Raw genomic sequence first — 13,558 nt, 5'->3', positions numbered from 1 at the left:
TAGGTACCTCATTTCATAGTTCTTCACAGTGATTCTCCCTGAGGTGATTCAGCTTTGGAACTATACTTCTGATACCAAGTATGTTTAAGTCAGATAAAATATAGAGACAAATTTTTAAATTTAAAATGTTTTGTCTGGGAAGCAAGAATTGTAATTTGGGGAATACACATAGATTGAGTAGTCTTCGGCATGTCTGAAGAACAAAGAGAAGGTTAGAGGGATTATAGAAAAAAGAAATGTTGCATATTGTCTTGAAAGTTAAGGGGCACCAGTTAAGTTTTGACGAGCTGGCAAGCCTCCATTGATGAGTGATAACAGTGGGTAAAATTAGTCTTAGGAGTCACAGCAGGCCGGAAGCGGCAGCTCACGCCTGTAGTCACAGAACTTTGCCAGGTCGAGGCGGGTGGATCACCTGAGGTCAGGAGATCGAGACCAGCCTGGCCAAAATGGTGAAACCTCATCTCTGCTAAAAATACAAAAACCAACCAGGCGTGGTGGTGGGCGCCTGTAATTCCAGCTACTTGGGAGGCTGAGGCAGGAGAATGGCTTGAACCCGGGAGGCGGAGGTTGCAGTGAGTGGAGATCCCCAGTGAACTCCAGCATGGGCAACAAGAGGGAAACTCTGTCCCCATCCCCCTAACCCCCCTCACCCAAATAAATAAATAAATAAAGTCACAGCAGATTGTTTCAGTAGGTATTAGATAAAACTGGTTTCAGGCAGTTTCAGCAGCTGGGCTTGTAGAAAATGTGATTCTAGGAGCAGGTGCCATGTGCCCTAAGTGGTTTATTCTCCTGGGCTCCTTCATGGCAGTGGCGGTCACTGTGAGGGCGCAAGCTGCAGCGGGGAGGCACAGCTAGTACAGGGCCAGTGGGGACTGGGAATAGGTGATCCCAGCTGGGGTTCCAAGCCCTACCGAGTTGATGGGGAAGAGGCCGCGCTCCTGGGCGCAGCTGTAGCTCTGAACCTGGGCATCCCTGCACTCTCGGAGCCCCAGGAAGCCCCCTTCCTCCACAGGCTCAGAAGTGCCTGCTCCCGCTCCCCGGCCTCTCCCTGCTCCCGGGCGCCGGACCTGGTGCGGAGAAAAATTGTGTCAGAACCCAGACACTGTGGAGACCTAGCCAGGTGTGCGCATGCTCAGGGCGGCACAGACAGGCCGGCCTCCTGCTGCCTTCTCTTCCTCCAGATTTTGGGTGCCAACAAGCATGGGAAGGAGGTGGGGGAGCTGAGGGGCAGGGGAGCTGAAGGCAGCTCAGCACAGACCTCCAGGAGCCCCACACCACAGAGATCCTGAGCGTCATAAACCGCAAGTTGATGGTAACAGGAGGCAGACAAGTTCCCAAGCGGGAAGGGGCGGGTCCCCAGTGAAACCCCACCTTCAAGCCTGGGATGGCCTCAAGCCTGCGGACCGGGCTGCCAGTTCAATGTGGAGTCCGGGACTCAGAGTGAGAACTTCACTGAAGCCTTTCGGCCAATTGGATGGTGCTTTTTCCAGGCCCACCCATGACCGCCCATGGACCAATCAGCATGCACTTCCTCTATTCTGAGTCCATAAAAATTCTTGGGTTCAGACAGACTCATCTCTTCGGGACGACCTATTTATGGTAAGGATACCTTATAGTCTCCTGAGAGCTCTTCTGTCACTCACTAAAGCTCCTCTCTGCCTTGCTCACGCTCCAGTTGTACATGTAACTTCATTCTTCCAGGATGCAGGGCAAGAACTCAGGACCCACCAAACGGCCAGAGCAAAAGGAGCTGTAATACATTGCTGGCCAGCTCACCAAGCTACACATGGTGACACACTCCTGCACTGCGGGAGTAAAGAGTGGTGACCCTCCTGGGGTCCAGACCTTGGGATTCCCCTAGCCAGAGATGCTGTAACACTGTAGGCCTCCTGCTGTTTGCCTAGGCTGGGCAGCCGCCCCACAAGACAGGAAGCAGTGGCAGGGCTGGGCCAGCCTGAGAGTGGGGGAATTGAGAGAGCTGTAACACAGACGGGGTGCATCATGCCCCACCTCCCCACCCCCCTCTCGCCACACTGTGGGCTACAAAGAGAGAAGAGCTGCCGCCCTGCTGGGAGCCCAGAACCCGGGGCTTCCTAAGGCTGGGCTGTGACAAGCTGTAACACCCTCTTGGGGGCTCTGCGGTTACTAGCGTCTCCAGGCTTTCAGGCACCACCATGTTTCCCTGTGCCAGCAGCGGAAGATGCTTTTGGTTTGACTGGTTCAGCCGCAGCCTCTCCCACAGCCAGGGCCTGTGCCGGTGCCTGGAGCTTCTCCAGCCCAGCTGGTGCGCCCAGTGACGGCACCCTGATCTTGCTGGCTCACACACCCTTTGCCGCTCAGCTTTCCTTTTAGTTTACATTTAACTAACTAGCTTTTGTCTGTTTTTAAAATTATTTTATTTTTAGATATGTCTTTTTTTTTTTTTTTTTAAGACGGAGTCTCTCTGTCGCCCAGGCTGGAGTGCAGTGGCGCGATCTCGGCTCACTGCAAGTTCCGCCTCCCGGGTTTATGCCATTCTCCCGCCTCAGCCTCCCAAGTACCTGGGACTACAGGCGCCCACCACCACGCCCGGCTAATTTTTTGTATTTTCGGTAGAGACGGGGTTTCACCGTGTTAGCCAGGATGGTCTCGATCTCCTCTCCTCGTGATCCGCCGGCCTCGGCCTCCCAAAGTGCTGGGAATACAGGCGTGAGCCACCTAGATATGTCTTTCTAAAGAGACAACATCATTGTATTGTGCTCTTTTAAAATTCAAACCCTTACTATTTCTTTTTTTAATAGAGATATTTTAAAGCATTTATATTCATTTTGTAATGTTATCCTTGGCTTAGCTTTTGTCACTTAATTATCATATTTTCTCTAATGTTGCCTTCTTATGGTTTTGTTTGTTTGTTTTTCTCTTTTGCTGGTGGACTAGGATTTATTATCTATTGAAACAATCTGGTAGTTCAAAATTTCTATTTTTGTTTATCCTCACTCCTTTTTAGAAAGATTTTTATGCTTTCCTAATTATTATATTAAACTCTGTGCACTTATTTTAGCTGTAATTTATAGAAAAAATGGTTTTACATTGAATCAGCTTAAAGTGAGGCTTTACACCTTTTTCATAAAACTAAATTTGGGTTTCTTTTTTGCATTTTAATTTTAAGTTACTTTGTGTATATGGATTTTTCAAAATTAATCTTTTTTTAATTAATGAAGGCAGTCTAAGTGATTTTTTAGAAGTGTTTGCACTACGAACATAGTTACTGTGTATATTACTCATGATTGTTGGGGCACTTTTCTAATCAGAATTTGCAGGCTATGTTTTCTCTTTAATATACTGAATGTACTGTATGAATAACACTTCAATCAAGTTAATCTAGTGTAGAAGCTGTCCAATAGTGGTTTCTCCTTCCATCACCTAGAAAAATTCCTAGTGCTATGTCAGAGAGTGAGGCCATTGCTCTGAGTGTTGGCTGCCTCTCTGAGAAACATTGTCAACATTTGACTCGGTAACTGCATGTCTTTCCCATGGTGATTGGGAGTACAACAGATTCTCTAGCACAGCAGTCCCCAAACTTTTTGGCACCGGAGACTGGTTTTATGGAAGAACATTTTTTCACAAACCCAGGTGGCACGGGAAAGGATGATTTTGGGGTGATTCAAGTGCATTACATTTATTTTGCAGTTTATTTTTATTATTATTACACTGTAATATATAATGAAATAATTATACAATGCACCATAATGTGGAATCAATGGATCAATGGGAGCCTTGAGCTCATTTTCCTGCAACTAGACAGTCTCATCTGAAGGTGATGGAAGACAGTGACAGATCATCAAACATTAGATTTTCATAAGGCGCATGCAACCTAGATCCCTCATATGTGCAGTTCACAATAGGGTTCATGCTTCTATGAAAATCTAATGCTGCTGCTGATCTGACAAGAGGTGGGGCTCAGGTGGTAATGCAAGTGATGGGGAGAGGCTGTAAATACAGATGAGATAATGTAGGTGATGAGGAGTGGCTGTAAATACAGATAAGCTTTGCTCACTGGTCTGCCACTAGCCTCCTGCTATGCAGCCCAGTTCCTTAGGTTCCACGGACAGGTACTGATCCATGACCCAGGGGTTGGGGATGCCTGCTCCAGCAGACAGGTGAATCTGGAGAAATGTGGTTACCATTGCTCTGGTAGATTACTGAATCATAAAATCCAGCAACTCTCAACTGTAAGAAATACCTTGCCCTGAAAATAAGGGTGGGAAAGGGAATAATAATAAAATTCATGTTATGTTCTTTGATAATTTGCTCTCACTAACAGTCTTCTGATTTAAGAACCTGGGTGTCAAGGGTGTTAAATTAATTGTCCACAGATGGGTTGTGGAGGATTGAAGTAATTATTCTTTCTGTTGGAGAGATCTGGCCTCACTATGGAAGCTGTTGTTGACCTTAATGTATGCCAGGGATAGTAGAAGGATAGTAACCTTCAAAACTGAAAAACTTAACCAACATCAGGAGTGAAAGAAGGCATGGAAATCAATATTTCCAGACACTAGTGTCAGCTCCTATACACACTAAAACTAGCTTTGAGATAGGTAAGTATAAAAAGTAACCTGGTTGTCTGGCTTAACTTCCTTAGGATGTTTGCTAAATTGTCCCAATATCTTTTAGTTACATCAGAATTATTGCAGAACACTATATGGTTTAAATCACACATATCATTTTTTTAAAATGAAATTGCTTTGGATAATATCTGACTGAAATTCATGTTGCACCATTTCTTTTCTTTCTCCACAACCTTTACAGCTAAATTTTATCCATTCTTGCCTTATATTCATCTCATGGTAATTGTAAAAACAGTATACAATAATTTTTTTCCTAAAAAAGTCATTATATTTTGTGAATTCTTAAATTTTTATTAACACTTTGATCTGTTATGCATTAATTTAATTATAAACTTTGCTCCTTGAATGTTTAAGGCATTAACATTCTTACGCAATTGGTAACGTTCTTATGTCATGTGTCACTATTTTTATTTGTTTTTTCTTTACTTATCTTTAACAAAAAGACACCTATGTAAATGCAGTATTGAAGAACAGGAAAAAATGACCCTCATTTAATTTTGGCTGGGTGCTGGCAGGTTTTGCTTCACTCTTTTGAAGATGAAAGGCAGGTAGTGAGTTAATGCCCAATACTGTGGATGACATAAACTAGATATTCAATAACTACTTTTTCTCCTTCTAAATGTGAGACGCCATTTAGAGCTTCCCATTTTTATACACAGAGATCTTTTCTGGGTTCTGCAGTGGGAACAAGAATTCCCTTTTCAAGGAGTTCTAATTTGGAAAATGGCAGGATAGAATAGGCTCAAAGTATCTTTAGATTACTTTGAGAATTCTAAGGCATAGAGACAAAATAGAGGAATTGGGATTTAATTTTTCTTTGGACAGCCTTTCTATATTTGTGTGTCCAAGGTTAATAATGGTTCCATTTTTCAGGTTGGCTTTTTTCCTATTTTCTTGAATTAGAAATTTTTGTTAAGCAAGTCAAAGACTCATCTTATTTATATTCTTGTCCATTCTTACAGTGTGAGTCAAGGATAAGAATCCTAGTTATGTTATAATTACCTAATTGACTTTTCCAATTATTGAAGATTTAGGAAAAAACTAATAAAATTCTATAAAATACTTTACTTCAGATTTAAGGTTTTTTCCCCCTTGGTATTTGGATATTCTCATGGAAATTTATAAAACAGTTAGGAGGTTGACGTCTCTAGCAATTTTAGTGCTTCATTGTCATGCTGGAAGTCAGCCTTTCCACTGTCTTAAGACCCTTGAAGCCTAAGTGATTTTCCTGAAGACTTGCTGGCTAAAGCAGAGTATATAACCTGAAAACCCTAGACTAAATCCAACCTACAGATGTATTTTAATAGGTCCACATAAGGGTTTGTTTTTAATGGTAAAATAAACATAGTAACATAAGCTTACCATTATAATAATTTTAAGTGTACTATTCAGTGTCATTAAGTATATTCATATTGTAGTGCAACCACATCACTAACTCCAGAACCTTTTCATCATCCCAAATTAAAATTTACTCACTAAATAATAATTTCCATCTCTTCCTCCCCCCAGCCCCTGGTAACCACTATCTGCTTTTTGTCTATGAATTTGACTGCTCTGGGTACCTCAAATAAGTGGAATCATGCAATATTTGTTCTTTCGTGTCTGGCTTATTTTGCTTAGAATAATGCTTTCAAGGTTCATGCATGTTGTAGTATATATCAGAACTTCCTTCTTTTTTTAATATTGCTGAATAATTTCATTGTATGTATATGTCATATTTTGTTTATTCATCTGTTCATGGATATTTGGGTTGTTGCCACCTTGTGGCTATTTTGTGAGTAATTCTGTTTTGAATATTGGTCTGTAAATATCTTTTCAAGTCCTTGCCTCTGCTTTCAATTCTTCTGAGTATGTACCTAGAAGCAAAATTGCTAGATCAATGGTAATTCTATGTTTAATTTGGAGGAGAATCTCCAAACTGTTTTCCACAGTGATTTTACCCTTTTACCTTTTTTTTCCAGCAATGTATGAGGGTTTTTTTTTTTTTTTTTTTTTTTTTTTTGTGAGACGGAGTTTCGCTCTTGTTGGTCAGGCTGGAGTGCAATGGTGCAATCTTAGCTCACTGCAACCTCCACTTCTTATGTTTAAGCAATTCTCCTGCCCAGCCTCCCAAGTAGCTGGAATTACAAGCACCCGCCACCACGCCCAACTAATTTTTGTATTTTTAGTAGAGACAGGGTTTCACCATGTTAGCCAGGCTGGTCTCGAATTCCTGACCTCAGGTGATCCGCCTGCCTCTGCCTCCCAAAGTGCTGGGATTACAGACTTGAACCAGCACACCTTGCCTCATTGTGGTTTTAATTTGCATTTCTATATAGTGTTTTAAAAAAGTAGTCAATATTGAAATATCTAAAGATTTTACATAGAAACCTTGAATTCCAGCTTATCTTGAAAAACCAGAAGGTGTGATAATATATATTTCTACCTTTCAGCCGTGAAGCTGAGAAGTGGTAGCCCTTGTTAGAGGAACACGTACTTCCAGACCAGGTATGTGCTTCCTATTTTGTCCCACGCCACCTTATATGGCCCGCTCATTTATGTTGTTTGCATATCCATATAAATAGTAAGTTTGCAGTCTCTGTCATTTAGTCATCCCAGACAACGTATGTTTTCATCTGGGATTAGTCCATAAATATTCTAATATTTAGTTGCTGTGGGGTGATACTTAGTTGCTATGCCATGACAATAATTGACACAGGTCATAAAAAGTAACTTAGCAGGCTGAGTGAAATTATAATATTTCAGTTGTTATTGCCATTTTAGATCAATAAACATAACGTTTGTGGGCAGGTTTTGACTCAGAATGTGTCTTAAATTCAAATTATCCCCAGGAGTGTTGCTATTCTGAGTGTTTAAAAAATCTAATTAAATTAAAGAAACATTTGGAAATTGCCTACAGTACTTGCACAAGCAGTTTTTGTGAAAAACAAGAAAAAGTAAATAGCTATTTTAATGGGAAAAACATCCAGCCATGAAGTCTATTTTCCTTGTCTTTGACTGTAACAAAGCAAGTTAGGCTGGAGTCTATTCACAGCCACAAAAACCAGCACCTCCACAATGTCGGCCTGAATTCATTGAAACTTTTCCATTCTGTTAAGAAAAGGAGAGAGATGAGATAATAATAGCAGTGATATTATGCATTCTGTTTCCCTACATGGCCTGTTTTTGAGCCCTGAATGAAGGAGGAGTTAAAGGCAGAAATGTGTAGAGTAATTTTGGGCAAAGTCAGAACTGCATTGGGAACAAGGAAAACATGTGTTGTACAGAATTAGGGATAGTGTTTTTTGCCTCTCTGTGCAGAAAACAACAATGCAGCCAGAAGCTTAAGAACATTTTTCAATGTTTGGCGATAGCAACCTTTGCATGAATATTATTTATTTTTCTGATGAGCACCACCAATGTTGAGGCTTCTCTGAATAGTGGGAAGATGAGTTGGATAAGCAGAAGACAGAGCAGAAGAACAAGAATAGAGCAGAGGCTGTGCAGTAGCTATAGTTGAAAGAGTGATGCGTGCATCCACATATGAAAAACCTATTTGGGAACAGTTAGAAACAATAAGGACATTTTGGAGCGTTCTAATTTTCAAGAATATATTCCTGGGACTCTTCCCATTATGATTTTGAAAAGAAAGAAATCTGCAAAGTTACCTGAAATTATTGGGTTACCAATTTGTATCAGTTAAATGCCATCTATTGCACATAACAAACAAGATTCTTTTCTCAATGGGATTGAAACAGTGAGAAAAATGGTATATTGCATAACAGAAGTCCAGAGCAAGTGTAGTGTTCAGGCATAGTTCACATTTCTGCCGTCATTTTGGTTTTGCCCTTCTCTCTAAGTCTGGTAATGGGGAATATGCAGTCATTCCAGGTACCATATTTAGCTGTGTTCAGAGAAAAATTAAGGGAAAGTATTGCCAGATGCCCCCCTAGACTTCTCTTTGCATGTCATTGGCCAGAAATAGGTGAAATACCCCACTGTGAGAATACAGTGGTTAAGGAAAGGAGAGTTCTGAGCTTAGCTGGGATATCTCAGATTACCCTTCCGGGGTAAGAAGCAGAGGTCACCTTTCCCTCAGTCACATGGGATAGAGAATGAACTTGAACAGAAAAGGAATTCAAACATAGATAGATGAAATAGAAGTTATTTAAACTATTAGGAGTGTCCATCCTTCTTTACATTTTTCCCACTCTACTTCTCCCAGTATTATTTTGGGGGGTGTATTCGTGTTTGTAAGCTGTCCTTATTACTATTTAGTATTAAAAATTATGGTGAGAATATGCATGCCAAAGTAAATAAAGGAGAGATTCTGAATAAGAGAGAGTTTTGGAGGTAGAAAAGAGTTACATGACCTAGCTGTAATGATTTAATAATTTATACAATTTTGCTATAAAATACTGCTTTAGATATTGGATTGGATATAGCCAAGAATTAGAAATCGATAATTATTTCATTCTTTATTTTTTCAATTCAATGCTTTCATATGAATAGCACTAATAATGTGTTAAGAACATATCATATATCACCAGCCTTTCCTTTGCATAACTCCTAACATGCTAAGTTCAATATAAATTCATATTTATTGTCAATCTTATTTATGAGAGCATCATTTTTCTGAAATTTACTTTAAATATATTTATACATGTATAATGCATTTACATTATTTTTTGTTCTTAATTATTAAGAGAGTAAGTCTACACTCATTAAAAAGTTTACAAGAGAATTACAAATAACAATTTCTGAAATAATTGGCTTTCCTTTTATGCAAACCGAATTAAGAAAATGTACAAGGTGATAATTTTTATTTAACTTTCACAATTTGTTCCAGTAACTATTTGAGATATCTACAAAGTAACGCAGTTTATATAGTACATATTTCCAGAGGAAATAGATTTTGAGATCAGGGTTTCGAGGATATGCGTCAGGCCAGGATTTATGTTAAAGAAGATGCGACAGGAAGGCCTCCTAATGGGTTCCACGCAAATATCAAGGCAAGGAAAATTGATTTTTACTGTTAGAAGGAGGGCAAGAAAATTTGTTTGCTGCATTATAGGAACTGTGGTTCTTGAGATGATGAGAAGGGAACTTTAAAGAAATATTGTATTGAAAGCTTCAGAAACCACTGAGTGACCACTTACATTTGCTTGGTAATAGCAGTTGTTTTGGGGGAAAGGTATAATACAATTATTCTAATCTGCTGTAAAAATTTTGCAGAAAATAAAGACTATCTGTGTTAACTGATAGTGTTGAGATAAGAGCAAATATACCCATTTTATTGCTAATTCATATTATGGATGGTGCCCTAATTTCAAGGGGGCTTGATTGCACTTCATTGCAGTACTTGAAAAAAAATTTTATGTAAATTATTCAAATTATACAGTTTAATGTTTTCAATTAGCTATGCTTTATTGATTTCTAAGATTTTAAAAATCAGTGATGCACATTATTATAACTTTATTTTTATATTAATCATATTTCTAATTAGCTTGTAGTCTCATATAATTTCTTGATAACATGATAGACTCCTTTAAAATCCTGAAGATACATTTAACTAAATTTTCATCACAATTGACAAGCTGCAATTTTACCTGACAATGACATTTTTTAAAGTATCTGAAAATATACTAATTATATTTTCCTCGAAAAGATTTAAAGTGATCATTAATTAGTGCACTTGATGTTTTATCTCTTGTCATTGCTAGTTATTCTGCCAAGATGGTAAATACAAACCTACAATTCTGTCCATTTATAATGAGCCACTAAGTTTGCAACACTTGATTTGAAATTTGAATTCCAGATGGCAAAACCCCCATTAGAAATATTTGTGGAACCTGCAACTCATTTAAAAATTCTGTAGATTTAAAATGTGCTTAGCCATAAATATGTGATCATTATAAGAAGTTTTACACAGAAGTGCAAGTAGCCCATAAATACTTTTACATTTTCCATGCTAATCTGGATGCTGCTATAAAATTGCAAAATATGCTGTGGCAATTTTATGTAGTTTGTAGTTCTTTGCTTTTAACATTGGTAACACACTGATGCACATAAGGCTCTCTTACTTATTTGATTAAAACATCACCCGGGGCACGCCCAAGATGGCCGAATAGGAACAGCTCCAGTCTCCAGCTTCCAGTGTGAGCAACACAGAAGACGGGTGATTTCTGCATTTTCAACTGAGGTACCGGGTTCATCTCACTGGGGTGTGTCTGACAGTTGGTGCTGGTCCGCGGGTGCAGCCCGACCAGCGAGAGCTGAAGCAGGGCGAGGCATCGCCTCACCTGGAAAGTGCAAGGGGGAAGGGAATTCTTTTTCTTAGCCATAGGAAATTGAGACACACAACATCTGGAAAATTGGGTAACTCCCACCCTAATACTGGGCTTTACCAAGGATCTTAGCAAATGGCACACCATGAGATTATATCCCACACCTGGCCCAGAGGGTCCCATACCCACGGAGCTTCCCTCATTGCTAGCACAGCAGTCTGAGATCTAGCTGCAAGGCGGCAGCGAGGTTGGGGGAGGGGTGCCCGCAATTGCTGAGGCTTAAGTAGGTAAACAAAGCCACCTGGAAGCTCGAGTTGGGTGGAGCCCACCACAGCTCAAGGAGGCCGGCCTGCCTCTGGGGACTCCTCCTCTGGGGACAGGGCATAGCTAAACAAAAAGCAGCAGAACCCTTGGCAGAGGTAAATGCCCCTGTCTGACAGCTTTGAAGAGAGCAGTGGATCTCTCTGCACGGAGGTTGAGATCTGAGAATGGACAGACTGCCTGCTCAAGTGGGTCCCTGACCCCTGAGTAGCCTAACTGGGAGACATCCCCTACTAGGTGCAGACCAACACCTCACACCTCAGACGGTGGGGTACACCCCTGAGATGAAGCTTCCAAAGCAAGAATCAGACAGCAACACTCGCTGTTCAGCAATATTCTATCTTCTGCAGCCTCTGCTGTTGATACCCAGGCAAACAGGGTCTGCAGTGGACCTCAAGCAAACTCCAACAGATCTACAGCTGAGGGTCCTGACTGTTAGAAGGAAAACTAACAAACAGAAAGGACACCCATACCAAAACCCCATCAGTGTGTCACCATCATCAAAGACCACAGGCAGATAAAACCACAAAGATGGGGAAAAAGCAGGGCAGAAAAGCTGGAAATTCAAAAAATCAGAGCGCAGCTCCCCCTCCAAAGGAACACAGCTCATTGCCAGCAACGGAACAACGCTGGATGGGGAATGACATTGATGAGTCAAGAGAAGAAGGCTTCAGTCGATCAAACTTCTCAGAGCTAAAGAAGGAACTACGTAACCAGCGCAAAGAATGGATGAATGGATAACTAGAATAATCAATGCAGAGAAGACCTTAAAAGAACTGATAGAGATGAAAACCATAACACGAGAACTATGTGACAAATGCACAAGCTTCATTAACTGACTTTATCAACTGGAAGAAAGAGTATGAGCGATTGAAGATCAAATGAATGAAATGAAGCGAGAAGAGAAGTGTAGAGAAAAAAGAGTAAAAACAAATGAACAAAGCCTCCAACAAATATGGGATTATGTGAAAAGACCAAATCTATGTCTGATTGGGGTGCCTGAAAGTGAGGGGGAAAATGGAACCAAGTTGGAAAATACTCTGTAGGGTATCATCCAGGAGAACTTCCCTAACCTAGTAAGGCAGGCCAACATTCAAATTCAGGAAATACAGAGACCACCACAAAGATACTCCTCGAGAAGAACAACTCCAAGACACATAATTGTCAGATTCACCAAAGTTGAAATGAAGGAAAAAATGTTAAGGGAAGCCAGAGAGAAAGGTCGGGTTACCCACAAAGGGAAGCCCATCAGATTAACAGCAGATCTCTCGGCAGAAACTCTCCAAGCCAGAAGAGTGGGGGCCAATATTCAATATTCTTAAAGAAAAGAATTTTTTTTTTTTTTTTGAGATGGAGTCTTGCTCTGTCGCCCAGGCTGGAGTGCTGTGGCCGGATCTCAGCTCACTGCAAGCTCCGCCTCCCGGGTTCCCGCCATTCTCCTGCCTCAGCCTCCCGAGTAGCTGGGACTACAGGCGCCCGCCACCTCGCCCGGCTAGTTTTTTGTATTTTTTAGTAGAGACGGGGTTTCACCGTGTTAGCCAGGATGGTCTCGATCTCCTGACCTCGTGATCCGCCCGTCTCGGCCTCCCAAAGTGCTGGGATTACAGGCTTGAGCCACCGCGCCCGGTAAGAAAAGAATTTTCAACCCAGAATTTCATATCCAGCCAAACTAAGTTTCATTAATGAAGGAGAAATAAAATTCTTTACAGACAAGCAAATGCTTAGAGATTTTGTCACCACCGCTGCCCTACAAGAGATCCTGAAGGAAGCATGGATCAACATGGAAAGGAACAACCAGTACCAGCCATTGCAAAAACATGTCAAAATGTAAAGTTCATTGACGCTAGGAAGAAACTGCATCACCTAGAGCAAAATAGTCTGCTAATATCATAATGACAGGATCAAGTTCACACATAACAATATTAACCTTAAATGTAAATGGAGAAATGGTCCAATTAAAAGACACAGACTGGCAAATTGGATAAAGAGTCAAGACCCATCAGTTTGCTGTATTCAGGAAACCCATCTCACATGCAGAGACACACATAGGCTCAAAATAAAGGAATGGAGGAAGATCTACCAAGCAAATGGAAAACAAAAAAAGGCAGGGATTGCAATCCTAGTCTCTGATAAAACAGACTTTAAACCATCAAAGATTAAAAGATACAAAGAAGACCATTACATAATGGTAAAGGGATCAATTCATCAGGAAGAGCTAACTATCCTAAATATATATGCACCCAATACGGAGGCACCCAGATTCATAAAGCAAGTCCTTAGAGACTTACAAAGAGACTTAGACTCCCATGCAATAATAATGGGAGACTTTAACACCCCACTGTCAACATTAGACAGATCAAT

General features: G+C 40.8%; 1 long non-coding RNA gene across 1 annotated transcript in view; it reads left to right on the top strand.

The window, feature by feature from the left end:
- The first annotated feature begins 670 nt into the window (after nt 1-670).
- The window catches only part of LOC116275335, a 77,138-nt gene continuing 64,250 nt past the window's right edge, over nt 671-13,558 (top strand). The window contains exons 1-2 of the long non-coding RNA XR_004184366.1: nt 671-1,602; nt 7,043-7,097. This is a non-coding gene — a long non-coding RNA (uncharacterized LOC116275335). The remainder of the gene's footprint in view (nt 1,603-7,042; nt 7,098-13,558) is intronic.

Source organism: Papio anubis, chromosome 6, assembly GCF_008728515.1.
Source record: "Papio anubis isolate 15944 chromosome 6, Panubis1.0, whole genome shotgun sequence".
In the NCBI taxonomy this organism is placed as follows: domain Eukaryota; kingdom Metazoa; phylum Chordata; class Mammalia; order Primates; family Cercopithecidae; genus Papio; species Papio anubis.
The sequence above is the reverse complement of the archived record's forward strand: the minus strand, read 5'-3'. Positions and strand labels throughout refer to the sequence as shown.